At 35.7% G+C, this 18,464-nt stretch overlaps 1 long non-coding RNA gene across 1 annotated transcript in view; it reads left to right on the forward strand.

Annotated features, from left to right (window-relative positions):
• The window catches only part of LOC105476931 (uncharacterized), a 232,206-nt gene that overhangs the window by 168,596 nt on the left and 45,146 nt on the right, over nucleotides 1-18,464 (forward strand). The window contains exon 3 of the long non-coding RNA XR_011616782.1: nucleotides 3,689-3,845. This is a non-coding gene — a long non-coding RNA (uncharacterized lncRNA). The remainder of the gene's footprint in view (nucleotides 1-3,688; nucleotides 3,846-18,464) is intronic.

Consider the following 18,464-nt stretch of genomic DNA (forward strand, 5'->3'; position numbering starts at 1 on the left):
AGGGAATTGCCAGCAGCTGTTGAGAGTGCTTTTGGCTCAGGGATCTTCCCTTCTCTCTCCTTCATGGCATCAGCTACTCCAACGTTCTGTCAGTGTAAAAAAACATCTGAGAAGTTGGCAGGCTTCCAGAACTAGGTAACTCAACCAAAGTGCACCCAGAAATCTTGTCTCCACCATCTGAGCTCTGTAGCCATTTAGACCCAGTATATGTCATCTGTGGTGCCATGTGGACTTAATGCAGGTCACTCTGTGGTGCTATCTCAGTTTGAGGTTAAGATCTCAGGACTTTGCTTCAGTCTCCCCTCTTTCAGAATTGGTTTGGAGTGCTCCATCTGCATCAGATTCATGTGTATTTATGTCTCTGTTTAGTGTTACGCCCACCCTCCAAGGGTGCTTTGGCACAGTCTCCATCCCACCGGCCAAGACCAGGTCCATCCAATTGTCAGAAGGCAGCAAGAGAGACTGTCTGTCTCTTAGTTAGGGGAGAAACAGCTTCCAAACTCCTGGCCCTCATATTGTCATCCTCTTTCTCCAGAGTATTCCTTTTATCTGTGGCAAGTGTTCTAGGGGAGAAAGCATGTGAACTATTTTCTAAACTGTCTGAAATTCCAACTAGTTATATAATATAGCTCATTTTTGTGCACATTTTAAACTGATGATCAAATAACAGCAAGACAAATCCAGAGCCCAAATGCTTCATCTGCAACAATAGAGTTAAGTATAGTCTTCTAAAGCTCTGTATTTCTGATTTTCATTTTCTGCCTGATTTGAATCTGCTGTTATTAAGCTACTAGTGTTGAGATTAAATTCATTGTTTCGAGGTTACTTGGAGACTTTGTTTTTTTATACATCTCAGTCAGTTCAGGCTAAAATAAAAACATTAAAATATTATTTACATTTTAAAAAGGAAACAGAAGTAAAAGAAGTTTTAAAATCAAAACTGCCAGTTAAACTGCTTTACCCAAAATTTTGCTTTATGTCCCTCATTGGATTACCTATTAGCAATGTTTAGCCATTTAGATGGGTTACCATTTTGTCAAAAATAACTTGGATCCAGTTATCTTTTATTGTTCAGTGAGTTTGTGATGCTGTCTCGTGGGCAGAGTTTTGAGAAAAAAACTGCTGGATCTTTGTTTGTATGTGTGCATACATGTATAGATACATTTATGTGTCTATACATGCTTTATGTTCTTTATTGTGTCTAGCATCCTACCAAGTTGGCTTATAAATAGATGAGAACTCTTAAATAAGTCCAAATGGTATTCAAGGTCACATGAACTTAATAATCTTCAATAAATAAACTGGCTTTAAAATCATTGATGAGATAAAAATAAAAATGTCTCCAGAATTGTCGACATACAGTTTGTCTGGGTAAAAAAGTTTTATATTTGCCTGTGCTAAATGTTTTCAGGTTGACACTATAAACCCAACCAAAACCAATAATCTTTGGCTTTTTTTGACAAATAAGTATAATTTCAAATTGCTAGTTCAATGAAAACAGATAAAATGCTCATATGTTTAACTTTAAGGTTCTCAGGTGAACGTTTAATGCTCACAGACTTTAAAATGTTAATAGAAAAATAATTTAATGACTAAAAATAACTTTAATGACTAACTTTGTGTAATATCTCATTTTTCAAAAGTAATCTTAATAAGCTTAAAATTTATCAAAAAAATGAATACATGTAAATGAAATTAATGCTTGTAAATGGACTTCTTTGTAATTTAAAACTAAAATTGCTAAGGCCTGGCATGGTGGCTCACGCCTGTAATCCCAGCACTTTGGGAGGCCAAGGCGGGCGAATCACGAGGTCAGGAGATCCAGACCATCTGGCTAACACGGTGAAACTCCGTCTCTACTAAAAATACAAAAAATTAGCCAGGCCTGGTGGTGGGAGCCTGCAGTCCCAGCTACTCGGGAGGCTGAGGCAGGAGAATGGCGGGAACCCGGGAGGCGGAGCTTGCAGTGAGCCGGGATCGCGCCACTGCACTCCAGCCTGGGCGACAGAGTGAGACTCCATCTCAAAAAGAAAAACACAAAAAACTAAAATTCTTTTGGATGCTCATTGGGTGTCTGGGTTATTTACAGCTTTAAAAAAGTTATAATGTGGTAATATATTTCTAAAACTTCTCAGATTGTTTCATCTATAAAATACTGAAATCTAATAAACAGTTTAGGAATTCTTGCTTCCTAAATTTTTGCTAAAATTTAAAGTTACTAAAAATTAAAATTCTAGTTAATATATAATTCTATAAATTATGTTCTTATTGAGAAAAAATATTATTATGTAACTTGAGGATTATTTATAAGTTATTTATGAAAAAGTTAAAAAGAAATCAGAAAGTAGGCGAGAGAGATGCGAATAAAGTTATGAATATGATTACGTATTTTTGGTAAGGAAGGTTATAAAGAAAAAAGTATAATTTATATAGGAAAGAGTATTATATGGTAAATTTTGTCCTCAAGAAAAATAATTGTTTATTTAGGAATAGGGGAAGTATAGGACAAGTTAGAAAGTTCAATTATGTCATAAATAGTCTGTATAAGTTGGAATAACTTTCATGAAGAGGAGTTTATAAAAGGAGTTTTGAATGTGATTAAGGTAGTTATAATGAAAAGGGAATTATTTAAAATAGTCTTCTAAAGTTTAGTCCCCTATGTTCAAATAATGTTTTCTTAAGGTATTGATTTACTTTTAATAAAATCATAAGAGGTTTTGATTTTAATTCTATAAACTTTCTTTTAATAAGTTATCAGAATCTTATATTAGAAATTCAACTTTTATTGTGCCTTGCTGTTTTCAACTTTGTCTGCCTTTAAAAGGACCTGAGATAAAACTCTCGCCTTCATCTTTTTAGCTAGCTTCTCTAAATTTTTGCCTCTGGTTCTGACGGTTATTGTGACCTGATGCTGAAATATTTTTATCTTATAGATCAAAAATGTATAACTTAATTCTATGCTCTTCGCTTTTCTTAATATGTCTAAATTTTCTAAGTAATCAGAAAACTTCTAATACTATTATCAAGAGTCCTGTATTCCACTGCTCAAGGTATCAGTTTTCCTTTCTCTTGTTTCCTCTATAATGTAAGGTTCACTCATAAACTTAAACATAGTCTTCCTGTGTCCAATTAAATTCAACCACTTTTTAAATCATGTTTGACTTCCTGGTTATCTAAATGGATTTTAAATAAGGAGAGGCAGTCACACTGCAAAATGATTTTTTTTCTTTTTTTGTTTTCTTGGTAACTAGTTATGAAACAAAATTTATACTTTATCAGGATAGTTGCTATACTGTCTTCATTAGAGTTTTAATTGCTTAAAAAAACTGAGACTTAAAAGGCTTAAGGTTTTTACATAGATATAACTTTCTGTGTTGCCTTTAAGGATTTTTAATTATTACTTTGGTTAAATGAGTAGCTACTATTTTACAATTACCCATGGTTCTGTTTTAATCAAATGTTGTAAGCCTTTTAACATCTTTGACAAACGTCCTCAAAATTTAATCCTAAATTAAATCTCTGATCTATTGCTGAGGTTTATCAAAGTTGTAAAAATTCATCACCATGCTCCTATAGAATCTTTTTACAGTTTCTAGTCAGGGCATGTACTCCAGTATCAGCCCCTCAATCCCCTTGAAAAGGTCCTTGTCATGTGCTATTAACTAATACTTGTGTTATTAAATTATAGGGCTTTGACTTCTGGGTACACGTATCTCATCTAAGGAAGGCGCTGACTCCTGCTGGTATCTGACCCAAACTCAAGCTAACCAAAGTCTTGTCGTTAGACCCAGGCAAAGGCAACGATCAAAGGAAACTGCTTTCATGCAACACAAACACAGGGACAGGTCTGTATTCAAAAACATTAAGATTCATTTAATACTTTTGCCTCTATCTAAATTAACGTAATTTATTCTATGCCTTAATACTAAATAATGTAAATATTTTGCCACTTATAAGCTTCCTTTTCTGTTATTCTCAAAACTAGGCAGGGCTTATGACATCTTTATTTAAAACATTGCTAATTCTTTATATTTTGTTTTACCTACAGAATTTGCAACTATTCAATTTCTTCAGGTTCAGGAACCATCACATAAGATTGTAAGGGGCAGTTTTGAAGGATATAATTAGTTCATGTCCTCCAAATCAAGGGCAGGCACACAGATGCCTGAACAGCTGAACAAAATGCTTCTATTTTGTATAACTAATTGCTACAAGCCAAGATTACAGTAGTTCAATTCATAAAATTTATAAATAAGTCAATTTTGTATCCTTGCCTTTTGGCTTTTAATTTTTGGCCATAATGTTGTTTAAAATGGGTTTTAAAGGTTAATGCATACTTGCCCTCCTCCATTCCCATCTGGCCTAGAACATGTAATTGAGTATGAGTCTTTTGGCTGTAAGTCCCTTGGCCATAGGCGACCCACCTAGGGACATGATAGAACCGGGTCAGGCAGCACGCCACTCTGGCATCGACATGAGACAAAAATAAAAACTTAGCCATCAGTACCACTACTAGCATACTTTGACAAAAAAGGAAACCTATAAACTAAAAAATAAAATCCTAAAGACCCTAAAAGACTGAATTGATTAATGGATGCTGCTCTTGCCCAAAGGGAATCCCAAAGAAACCTGATAAACTAGTTCTGGCCATAATGGGAAGTGAGGAGTCAGAAATGTCTCACTATAACGTCCTCCTTTTAAAATTTAGGCACAACTAATCAGCATTAACATAAAAATAAAAATCCAAATACTGACAAAACAGACTCTTTACCACAATAAAAGTCCTACTGACCTGTATGAAAATCATAATGATATTACAGACCATGGTTCATAGGCAAGAGAGACAATGACTTCTCACAAAAAGCTTTTTCCTAAAAGCACAATTTATGGGGAAATCATTTATTTACTTGATTGCCTGTCTATCTAAACTACTTATTCTCTCTACCAACTTGCTTATTCTGGACACTTAATATAAATGGATTCATACATTATACAGCCTTTTATGTCTGGCTTTTTCCCCTAGCATCATGTTTTCAAGGTAATCCATGTTGAAGCATATTTCAGACCTTTTTTATTTTGATGGCTAAGTAACAGTCCACTGTATAAGTGTAATACTTCATTATATATCAGATATTATTTATCCATTTATTAGCTGGTAGACATTTGGTTTGTTTTTATTTTTTATGCTTATTGTAAATAATGCTCCTATGAACATTCATGCTCAAATTTTGTGTGGATGCTTGTTTTTAATTATCTTGAGTGTACTGATAGGAGTAAAATTGCTAAGTCATATAATTAACTGTGAAACTGTTTTGCAAAGCATTTGCAGCATTTTTAAATTACCACTAGCAATTTATAAGAGTTCCAGTTTTCCAAGTAATTGTCAACACTTGTTTTTGTCTGACTTTTTGATTATAGCCACAGCAGTAAATATTAAGTGGTATCTCTTCTAGTTTTCATTTGTATTTTCCAATGCAATGATGTTGAATATCTTTTCATATGCATATTAGCCAATTTTATAGCTTCTTTGTTGAAATGTCTATTGAAATCAGTTGCCATATTTTAATTATTTATTTTGAATTTTTTATCCAAATTTTATTTTAGGTTCAGGAAGTACATATGCAGGTTTGTTATATGTGTAAATTGTGTGTCACTGAGGTTTGGTATACAAATGATCTTGTCACACAGGTAGTGAGCTTAGTACTTGATAGGCAGTGTTTCACTTCACCCCCTCACTTTCCACCCTCTTGTATTGTGCCTGTTGTTTCCACCTTTATGTCCTTGTATGCTCAATGTTTCGCTCACACTAAAAAGTGAGAACATGAGGTATTTGGTTTTCTGTTTCTGCATTAGTTCACTTCTGATAATGGCTTCTTGCTGTATCCATGTTGCTACAAAGGACATGATTTCATTCTATGCTATAACTGCATGGTATTTTATGATGTATTTGTACCACGTTTTTTTTCATCCAGTCCACCACTGATAGTTCCCAGGACTTTGGTTGATTCTATGTTTTTACTATTGTGAATAGTGCTGCAACAAACATATAAGTGCCTTTGTCTTTTTGGTATAATGGGTATATACCCAGTATTTGGGTTGCTAAGTTGAATGGTAGTTCTTGCTTTCCACAGTGGCTAAATTAATTTATATTCCCACCAACAGTGTATAAGTGTTCCCTTTTCTTCATAAGCTTGCCATTGTCTGATGCTTTTTTTTTTTTTTGACTTTTTAATCATAGCCAGTCTGATTGGTGTAACATGCTCTCTCTGTATGGTTTTGCATTGCTCTAATGATTAGTGATGATGAACATTTTTTCCTATATTTGTTGGCCACATGTAGGTCTTCTTTAGAGAAGTTTCTGTTCATGACCTTTGCACATTGTTTAATTTGGTTATATGTTTTTTGCTTGTGGAATTTTTTAAGTTCCATGTGGATTCTAGATATTAGACCTTTGTTTGATACATTTGTGAATATTTTTCCCCATTCTGTAGTCTGTCCACTCGTTTGTAGCTTCTTATGTTGTGCAGAAGCTGTTTAGTTTAATGAGGTTCCATTTGTCAATATTTGGTTTTGTTGTAATTGCTTTTAGGGACGTAGTCATAAATTCTTTGACAAAGGCTTATGTCTAAAATATTACTTCCTAGGTTTTCTTTTAGGATTTTAATAATTGGAGGTCTACATTTGTGCATCAGATTGAGTGAAGTGGTTATGCCTTTAAACCAGTCCCATAGACAGTCACAAAATACGTGTTCCCTGTGGCTCTCAACCACATTGCGGGCTGGAGATAGACTACAGTGTGCATGTGAACTAGGAGTATGAGCTTCAAACAGAGGTGGATAGGGAAGCAGGTTGTATTTCTGCCTATGTAAGATAGGAAGCAAATACAACTTTCCAATCCTGCTGCAGATACTTCAGTGCGCTTCACCAGGAGCCTCTCCCAGCCACCCTCATCAGGGCTAGTACCTGTGCTCAGCACTGAAATATCTGTGGGCAAGCCAGGGGCTCCAGCCTGGCCCAGCTATGTCCTCTGTGAAAGTGGCCTCAAGGAATAGGAAGCTCAGAGCACCAGCCACCCCGTTGTCCAATCCTTCACCTGAAACAAAAGAGACCACCTCACAGTAAACAAAGATCAGGTCCATATAAACCTGATTGTGCGGCAGCTGGCATTTACCTGCAAATACAATTTAATAGACTGCAGGTTATACCACCCAGCTCAGTACAAAACCTGCTAACAGAAGTCCACAGGACTATAGAAGGAAAGTCAAAAGACCCTACCCAACACAGCCCTCTCCAGATGAGAGGAAACCAGCATAAGAATTCTGCCATCATAAGAATCTGAATGTTGTGACACTACCACAGTTTCACTCTAGCTGTCCAGCCATGGTTCTTAGCCAAAATGGAGGCAGAGAGATAACAGATGGAGAATGCAAAGCATGGATTGCAGGGAAACTCAACAAGATCCAAGATAAGGTTGAAAATCAACACAAAGAAAGCTCTAAAGCAATCAAAGAAATAAAGGAAGAAGTAAACATCTTAAAAAGAAATCAAACAAAGCTACTGGGACTAAAAAACACACTTAAGAATTTTCAAAATGCAATCAAATCTTTCTCAATAGACTAGATCTAACAGAGGAAAGAATTTCAGAGCTTAAATACTGGTCTTTCAAACTAACCCAGTCAGACAAAAAAAGGAAAGAGAATTTTTTTAAATGAACAAAGTCTCTGAAAAATATGGGATTATGGAAAGTGACCAAACCTATGAATTATTGGCATTCTTGGGAAAAAAGGAGAAAAAGTAAAGAACCTGGAAAACATTTAAAGGAATACTTTAGGAAGATTTTCCTAATCTTGCTAGAGGCGTAGACACATTTAAATTTTTGCTGAGTTGCAAGTGTTCTTTCTACTTTATAGATAGTAGGCACTTACATACTGTTTTTGTTTATTTTTGATACACAAAAATTTCAGTTGTGATGACCTTCATTTTATATTTTCCCTGCCTTGGTTGCTTGAGCTTTTGCTGTCACGTCTAATAATGTGGCTAATCAAAGATCACAAAGATTTTTACAAAGATTTTCTTCTAAAAGTCCATATAGCTTATAGCACTTATGTTTAGTTCTTTAGTCCATTTTGAGTCAATATTTACTATCTAGTCTATTATGGGGTTCTAAATGTATTCTATTGGGTGTGGCTGTCCAGTTGTCCCACCACAACATGTTAAAAATTATTTCTGTCTTATTGTTTGGTTTTGACACAGTTATAAAAATCAATTGACTATGGATGTTGTGTGTCTGTTTCTGGACAGTCAACTTTATTTAATTAATCTATCTGTCTAACCCCATGCCAGTTTCACTCTGTTATGATTACTGTAGCTTTGCAGTTACATTTTATAAAATACTGCCATCAACAATATTAAGTCTTCCAATCCATGACCACAGGATGTCTTTTCATTCATTTAGGTCTGTTATTTATTTCAGCATTTATTTCAGCATTGTTCCCTTTTCATTTTTTTGGTATCTAATGTATAAGTCTTGAACTTCTCTAATTAAATACACTACTAGGTATTTGATTCTTTTTATGATATTGTAGAAGGAAATGCTTTCTGGCTTCTATGACTGGATTGTTCATTGCTATTGCATAGAAATACAACTAAATTTCTGATTACTGATACTGTATCTTTCAAGCTTACTGAACTGGTTTATTAGCTCTAAAGATGTTTTATAGATTCTAAAGAATCTAGATCTTCAGAATGTTTACTTGGTATCCTTTAATAATTTCCATCACTTTTTAAAAATACTTTTTAAGGGTAGCTTTAGATTCATAGCAAAACTTAGAGGAAGGTGCAGAAATTTCCTATATACCCTCTACCATTTTGTATATGCACAGCCCACCCCATCATCAGCCTTCTCCGCCAGTGTGTTCAACTTGATGAACTTGGCCAGGCATGGTGGCTCACGCATGTAATCCCAGCACTTTGGGAGGCCAAGAAGGGCTGATCACCTGAGGTCAGGAGTTTGAGACCAGCCTGGCCAACATATCAAAATTCCATCTCTACCAAAAATACAAAAATTAGCCTGTTGTGGTGGTAGGCACCTGTAATCTCAGCTACTCAGGAGGCTGAGGCAGGGAGAATTACTTGAACCTGGGAGGCAGAGGTTGCAGTGAGCCAAGATGGCACCATAACACTCCAGCCTGGGCGACAGAGCAAGATTCTGTCTCAAAAAAAAAAAAAAAAAAAAGAACTTACATCAACCATTATTATCACCAAAATCCATAGTTTATATTGGGGTTTACACTTAGTACTATGCATTTTATGGGTTTGGACAAAGGTATTACCATTCTAGTATTATTCAGAGTATTTACATAGCCCTAAACATTTTCTGAGCTTACTGTATTGATACTGGTATTTGAGGCATTGTTCTATGCTTTCCATTAGTTCTTTATACATGGTTTTCTCGAGCTCTTTGAACATATTTAAACTGCTAATTTAAAATTTTTGTCTTTTAAGTCTAATGTTAAGGTTTGCTCTTGGACAATTTCTACTGATTTTTCCCCTTGGCTATAGGTCATGTAATTTTTGTTTCTTTGTGTTTCTTAATTTTTGTTGAAAACTGCATATTAAAATAACACTATATGACAATGCTGCAAATCAGATTCCCATGCTCATGCAAAGCAGATTTACTAATTACCAATCTCAAGAGACAATTCTTACTTTTTGGAGAATAGCAAAGGTCATTATTATGCCAACCAGCAGGAACAAGAATCCACACACTTATGCCCACTGTATTCTGGACTACTGATTAGGTCCACCTTGCACTGCTTACCTATTTGTCTGAGTCCTGTGACACAGAACACACACATAAAATGAAGCGTGTTATGCAAAGCAAGTTTGTTCCTTACAGATAGGCAGCCAAGGACAGAAGAGGTCTCAGATCCATCATTGGCAGGTCCCTCGAGGCTTAGACAAGCTGCCCAGGGTAGATGAAGTCTTGACTGCACATGGCCCATTTTGCTCCATATCTGAGAGACTCTGACAAGGCATCCCATCCTGGGTTACGTATGTCAGGGGTCATGTGTCCCATTGGGCAAAGCTGTGAAGGACATTTGGCTTCTAGAGGAGAGAAGAACAAAGCAGTTCCTAACTCAAGATGTCACATTCCTTAGCAAAAAGAGGAACAAGCCCTGGGCTGTTTGAGGCAGTTCTTCTCTATCTCAAGATGTTACATTCTCGGCACATTCTGTGGTTATACTTTAGCTACAAGCAAGAAAGGAGAACTTGGCCTGTCTAAGGTCACCCAAATAACTGTCCTGTACCCTCTGCTTCTTTTCTGTTGTTTCTGCTTGTCACAGTAGGGGCTGCCTGTTTGTTTAGTGCATATTTATAACTTATTCTATATAATCTATATTCATTGTCAGGTGCATCCACTGAAGTCTCTGCTCAGTTCCTGGTCAAATAATAATTGAACAAAGTTTTCCTTAAATCCTTGGAATCAATAAATCTTTAAGTGGTTGCTGAGGGGCTCTCTGTGCGTCTAGGGACACACCTTTGACACAGACAGGCAGGTTATAGCTCTGCTATAGCCTTCATTTCAAAACCAGCTAGATGAGAATGTTTAGCACCTTCCCAGATTTTTCTTGAGGGTGCCTCCTATAGAGAAAAGTATCTCTATTTAATATTTTAAGGGTCTTTATGTGTACTTCACTGGAAACCCTTCCTCTGAAACTCTTTGATTAGGCTATTGTTTGCTCCAACGTTTATTCATTGCTTCAGGCTGCAACCACATTAAACGTGTGTCTGTACATGTTTTTGGCAAATACTCCCTAGGAAGAGAATTTTAGCACTGGCAGGTCTCTGAGTCAGGTCAAATAAAGGCAAGCATTCAAGTGGGTCATCTAGCAAACCACCAAACAGATTAAATATTAACAATTTTTAAAGAAATGAATCTTTGAAAGAGCAGCAGCTCCATTTTGCACTCTAGGTACCAGAAATGTGGGATGTTATTTTTCAGAACTACAGCTGAACTCGGGATGGAATGATTGGGCTAAGACAAGTTAGAATGTGACAAAGTTCACTGTCCTTAATAAGATCCAGCTCTTTTCTTGAATAAGTGCTTCTAGGTTATTCAATACCTAACTGCATAGCTTTAATTAATTTCCAAAGTTCTGAAAAGTTGATTCTGACAATCTTTGTCATTTTCTGTTTCTCTTTGAAGGGGTGATTTTCAGAGATTCTTACTCTGCCACATTCACTGACATCACCCAGTCTGCTTTTTTTAAAGGTATTGAAGTAATATTTTTAGTACATCCTCTAATATTTTATCTTCAGCGTAAATTTTCAGTAAGACAGAATGTATTCCTATGTCTTTCTGCCATTGGTATTCTACACAGTGGTGTACAGTTAACAAGCTACCATCCAATTTCGCTTATTAGCAAACGATTTTGGAGAGGACAAATGGAACATCTAAATGTCATTGTCCATTTATTAAAGAGTTCATAGCTACATTAGAAAGACATGCAAATGTGGGTCATGTTTCAATAGACCTAACCATATTTTCCACCAAATAAACTCTGGTAGAGGATAGTAAGTTTTTTATGTAAAGGAAAATCTGGTATTCTGTGAAAGAGAGCCAAATTAATGTGGTGTGTTGTGTTAAAAATTAAGGCATAGCGACTCTACTACTTTCCTTGTTACATTCACGTGTAATAATTGATGTATTTCTCAGCATTTAAACCACAGGGTAAACAATGGTATTTGGAATTTTGAAGAAAACTGGAGTATTTCACCAGAGAATATGCCTCTGTGATATAAATATTTCTGAGGAAAGTGTAGTTAAAAAGCAGTAGATACCAAAGGATCTATCTGAACTACCCTTTCTCACATAAGGCAGGCCATAAAAATTCCTGTGGCAAGGAAGCAAGAAAACCGTCTGCTTCCCGTCTGTGTGCCTGATTCACAAAACCAGGAAGGCCTCCTGCCCGCCTGCCCCACTTTTGGCCTCCAGACAGAGATGTCAATCCTGCTTCCTTATCATCTCAAAGGCGGCCCAGCGGGGCCAGGGGAACCTGGGAGCAGATTTTACATCCTTCCCACAGTATCCTGTGTCTGGGAACCTGAGACTGCCAATTCCTTTGTCTGCTCACCGTGGTGAGATGTATTGTTCTTTATTAAAATATTATTTAAGCACGGCTCTTAAGCCACTGAGTTGAGAGAGTTACTTTTTTCCCCCGTCATAAGCATAGCACATATTACTAAACCTGCATATTTTTCTCTTGGTAATCTGTCTTTTATTTCAGAAGAGGGTCTCCACTACAAACTTAAGAGGGTTGAGGAAAGAAAGATTATATATTTTCTCGCCTGCAATCTATTAGACAAATTCTAACTATAAAATGTTTTGTACTAGTAGAAGTGAAGAGATTCCATAATTTCAAAGCATGATATATTTATCGTGTTAAGAGAAAAACAACTCTTCCCTTTAAATTTATGCTCGTTTCTGAGTTTTTACAATTATGGTTGTATTTAAAAATTTATATTTAAGTTATGTATCTTATAATAATGTGTTTTTATTATTTAAAAAGTATATCTATATATTTTTAGAGCCTCAGATGATTGTTTTTAAAAAACACAGTAAGTAGCTCACATATATTATTTTCCTCTGGTCAGCATTCCCCTTTGGAAATACTTTAAAAGTTATACCAATAAATTATTAATGTATGTGAAGAACTAGATAAGTTCTATTTGAAAAGATGTGCTCTGCACAGAGTGCCATATTAGCTCACAATCAATAAACAAAGGAAACCTGAGTGAGTATCCTTAATGTCTATAGATGGAAGATATTGATAGATATAGGGGATAAATGGCATGGGAAAATCTTGTGGAAATGGTGTCAGAAAAGAAAGTTCTCAGATTCCTTATAGAGTCATTTTGCAGATAGTTTACTTACTGACGTGGCTTGATTCCAAACCATAATAAAATAGAATTGGATAAACAAGTTTTTAGAAATCTCTCCTAGAGGTTTACGGAAGACATGTTGTTCTTCTGTAGAAAAACAAGGGTACTTATTTGAAGTTCAAATCAACGTTTAAATCTTTAATTTGACTAATGAGATAAATGGAACATCTTTCTTTTCAGATATTCCTGATATTTAAAAAGTATAAAACTAAAATAGACTTCAACACAAGATTGATTTTTGCTCATTTTGTATTTCAGTACTAAGTATTTCATCACCAAATTAATGGAGCCTTTTAAAAATCTTGAGTATTTTCACCTTCAGCCTGTCCTTATATCTTCCTCAAGAGCTCCGTGTAATTCAGCCTGTTTTATAAAGATGCAACATTCTGCCCTGGGCCAGTCACTGCTTAAATCTTGTTGTTCCTCTGTCCTAAAATCAAATCCATTCTTCTATTAACATGTTATTCTTATCTGCTTCGTAGACTACTTGATTTCTCCTAACAGACATTGTTCTTCTACTTACTTGAACTTCTATGCCTGTACATTATTTCCTGAGAGTCAGTAGAAATCTCCAGGTTCACACTGACAGACACAATACTGTATCCCTCCCCTCAAACTTCCCCTCCTCCCTTGCATTCCCACTTTTGCTGGGTTACGAATTCTTTTACTTATCAAGGCAATAGAGTCACTCATAAGACATTTGATTATGTTAGTGACCTTGATTTCTTTTTTATTATTCAACTTTCATTTTAGATTCAGGGAGTTCATGTGCAGGTTTGTTAACAAAGATGTGTGCTGTTGAGGTCTGGAGTACAATCAAGTCTGTTCTTAAGGTAATAAGTATAGCACGTGATAGGTATTTTATCAACACCTCACCCACCTCTCCCGGGCCCCTCCCCCACTAGTCTCCAGTGTCTATTGTTCTCATCTTTATGTCCATGTGTACTCAGTTTAGCTCCCAGTTATACAGGAGAACATACAATATTTGGTTTTCTGTTTCTGCCTCCTGTGGAATCCATGTTGCTGCAAAGAACACAATTTCCTTCTTTTTTATGGCTGCGTAGTATTCCATGGTATATACATACCAGATTTTCTTTATCCGATCCACTGTTGATGGGCACGTGGGTTGATTCCATGTCTTTGCTATTGTTAATAGTGCTGTAATGAACATATGAGTACATGTCTTTTTGGTAGAACAATTTATTTCCTTTTAGGTATATACCCAGTAATGACATTGTCAGGTTGAATGGTGTTTCCATTTTTAGTTCTTTGAGAAATTTCCAAATTGCTTTCCACAGTGGCTGAACTAATTTACATTCCTACCAACAGTGTATAAGCATCCCTTTTCTCTGCAGCCCAACCAACATCTGTTGCTTTTGAGGTTTTAAAAATAGCCATTCTGACTGGTGTGACATGGTATCTCATTGTGGTTTAAATGTACATTTCTCTGATAATTAGTAATGTTGAGCATTGTTTTATATGTTTGTTGGCCGTTTGTATGTCTTCTTTTAAAGAGTATCTCCATTTCTAACATAACTCTATTATCTGAGGCCTTCTTTATTGGCCTCAGACAAGGTGATTCCATGCATTACCAAATGAACCCACAATCTGGAATTTTAATACCTGGTCTCTTATACAATGGTCAGTTCAGCCTACCAATGCATTAAAGTTTTTCAGGACTCCAAACAAACTTTCCTTAGACCCATTCTCCCATTGTAACAAATCTATTTCTCTTTTCTCCTTCATGCTCAAACTTCTTTAAAGTTTTATCTGTACTTACCAACTTCTGCTTGTATAACTTTTTATCTGAGTTGAATATAATTCTCCCCCAGTCACACCCAAAACAATATTATAGGAGTCACAATCGACACTTATATCTATACCCAATTAATATAGTGAATGAAAATGTATTTACTTAGCAGTTAGTCAGTTATAGATTCAATGTTGAACAAATGAGAAATGTTCTCCTTGTTAAAACTTAAAGTCTAATAATGGAAGCAAATATTAAGAATAACACATGTGTATGAGATTTAATTTTTTTAATTTTTTTATTTTTATTTTTATTTTTAAGAAACAAGATCTCACTCTGTCAGCCAGGCTATGGTGCAGTAGCACAGTCATAACCCACTACAGCCTCAAACTCCTGAGCTCAATTCATCCTTCTGCCTCTGCTTCTCAAGTAGCTGTGACTACAGACACATGCTTCCACATGTAGATGAAATATATGAAATACTTGAAAATGAATTAACTGAGGATAATTGTATAGGGGTATTCTAGCTTACTTCTCCATCTTAGTCTCTGGGCTCACAAAGATTATACTTGCATTAGCTACATTTGATCTTTCTACCATATATATATACACATAGATAAAAATACAACATTGTCCTCCATAAATTACACTGTTCTTATCTGTCAATTAAAAAATAAACAACTTTTTTTCTTTTTTTTTTTTTGAGACAGAGTTTCACTCTTGTTGCCCAGGTTGGAATGCAATGGTGCGATCTCAGCTTACTGCAACTTCCACCTCCTGGGTTCAAGAGATTCTCCTGTCTCAGCCCACTGACTAGCTGGAATGACAGACGCCTGACACCATGCCCAGCTAAGTTTTGTATTTTTAGTGGACACGGGTTTTCACCATGTTGGCCAGGTTGGTCTTGAACTCCTGACCTCAGGTGATCCACCTGCCTCCACATCCTACAGTGCTGGGATTACAGGTGTGAGCCACCACACCTGGCCTCAATTTTTTAAAAGAAGCTTATTTTTCCTGTCTAACTGAAACTTTATAGCCTTTTATCAACATCTCCCTTTTCCGCATCAAATCCCTTCCTCCAGCCTCTAGTAACTACCCCTGTACTCGCCACTCCTCTCCAAACCACGTGTTAAAATGTAATCCCAGTGCGGGAGGCGGGGCCTGGTATGAGGTGTCTGGATCATGGTGGTGGATCCCTCATGAATGGCTTAACGCCATCCTCTTGGTGATGAGTGAGTATCTTCCTTTGAGTTCCCAGGAGATCGGTTTTTTTAAATGCGTGTAACACTTTCCCCTCTTTTTCACTCCTGCTCTCACCAGGTGATACATCAGCTTCCACTTTACCTTCCACCACATTGTAAGCTTCCTGAAGTCCTAGCCAGAAAAAATGCTGCCACCATGCTTCCTATAGAGCCTGCAGGACCATGACCGATTAAACCTCCTTTCTTTATAAATTACCCAGTTTGGGTTGTTTCTGTGTTACAGTGTAAACAAACTAACACATCAACTTTTTAAGATTCCACATAGAAATGATATCATGAAACATTTGTCATTCTGATCTGACTTGTTTCACTTATCATAATGTCCTCCAGTTTATGTTGTCACATTGCACAGAATGGTGACTATAATAAATAGTAATGCAGTGTAATGTATTTAAATTGCTAAAAGAATAGATTTTACATTTTTTAACCAAAAAAGAAATAATAAATATGGGAGGGAATGGATTTGTTAATTAGTCTGATTTAATCATTTCACACTGTAAACACATATCAAAATATCGTACTGTATCCCATAGATATGTACAATTATAATTTGTCAGTCAAGAATACAATTAAAAAAAGAAGGCATACGAAAGGCCAAACAGATATATGAGGAGATGTTGAACATGGCTAGTCATTGGAATAATGCCACTGGAACCAGAGTGGGATGTCACCTCATGCCTGTTATAATGGTTGTTATCAAAAAGATAAAAGATAAAAAGTATTGACAAGAATTGGGAGGCCAAGATGGCAGGATCACTTGAGGCCAGGAGTTTGACACCAGCTTGGTGAACATACCGATTCTCTCTCTCTCTCTCTCTTTCTCTGTGTGAAAAAATATATATATACACACTCACACACATACATGTGTGTATATACGTATATACATAAATACACATATATACATATATGTACACATCTATATACACACACGTATATAGACATATATACATATATGTACACATACCTATATACACATATGCACATATATATTTTATATATCTATATATGTGCATAGATATATATGTGCATATGTGTATATACGTATATACATATGTCTTTTATACATTACATACATTTTGTCTTTTTGATAACCATTATAAGAGGCATAAGGTGACATCCCACTCTGGTTCCAGTGGCATTATTCCAATGACTAGCCATGTTCAACATCTCCTCATATATCTGTTTGACCTTTTGTATGCCTTCCTTTAAAATATATATATATGTGTGTATATATGTATATATGTGTGTGTATATATGTATATATATGTGTGTGTATATATGTATATATATGTGTGTGTGTATATATATAAAAAGTATTGACAAGAATTTGAAAAACAGAATTCCTTTGTACATTACTGGTGGTAAAGTAAATTTGTATAACCGTTTTTAGTATAAAGGTTACAAAAAAACCTAGAATTACTATATGTTCCAGCAATACCACTTCTTGGCATATACCCAAAGTCATTGAAATAAGCATGTTGAAGAGCTGTCTGCATTTCTATGTTCATTGCAACATTGTTCACAATAGCCAAGATATGTAAATAATCTAAGTGCAAATCCATAGATGAATAGATTTCTTTACAAGTGGTATATATACATAATTAAATACTGTTCAACATTTAAAAAAATACAAAATTCCGTACTCTCTGACAACAAGAATAAATCTAGAGGACATTATGCTAAGTGAAATAATCCAGGCCCAGAAAGATAAATATCACTTGTTGTTACTAATATGTGAAATCTAGAAAAGTGAACTTATATTCACTCATGGTGGTTACCAGAGGTTGGGTGGGGAGAGTGTATGTGGAAAATGGAGAAATGTTGGTCAAAGGACCAACATTTGTTGTCCAGAAATGTTGGACAAAGTTTCAGTTAGATGGGGAAGAAGTGATAGTGCACAACAAGGTGACTATACATAATAATCATGTATTGTATATTTCAGAACTGCTACGAGTAGGTTTTAAATGTATACAGGACTTGTACAGAAGCATTATCTTGTACCACACAAATATATACAATTATTATTCTTTAATTAGAAAATAATTTTTTTAAAAATCAACAGAAACCACAAAAAACAATTATTGTTTATTAATGATAGTTTAAAGGAACTTTTAACTTCCCAATAATATGAATCTGTTCCTACTCATGTCAAATTTATCTCTACTTTCAGAATATAGCATTCAGATGGTGCATGATGTAATCCAAATTTACTTAACATAGGAAGAATCAAGAAAATAGCTCTGATATGTTGTGCGCTCTTTATCCCCACTGAGTTGTAATTCCTGATGTTGGAGGAGGGATGTGGTGGGAGGTGATTGGATCATGGCTGTATTCCCCCTTGCTGTTCTCAAGATAGTGAGTTCTCATGAGAGCTGGTTGTTTAACAATGTGTGACACTTCTCTCTTCACTCTCTCTCTCCTGGAACCATGTGAATTCATGCCTGCTCCCCCTTCACCTTCTGCCATGATTGTAAGTTTCCTGAGGTCTCCCAGCCATGCCTCCTGCA

Source organism: Macaca nemestrina, chromosome 19 (genome assembly GCF_043159975.1).
Source record: "Macaca nemestrina isolate mMacNem1 chromosome 19, mMacNem.hap1, whole genome shotgun sequence".
NCBI lineage: Eukaryota > Metazoa > Chordata > Mammalia > Primates > Cercopithecidae > Macaca > Macaca nemestrina.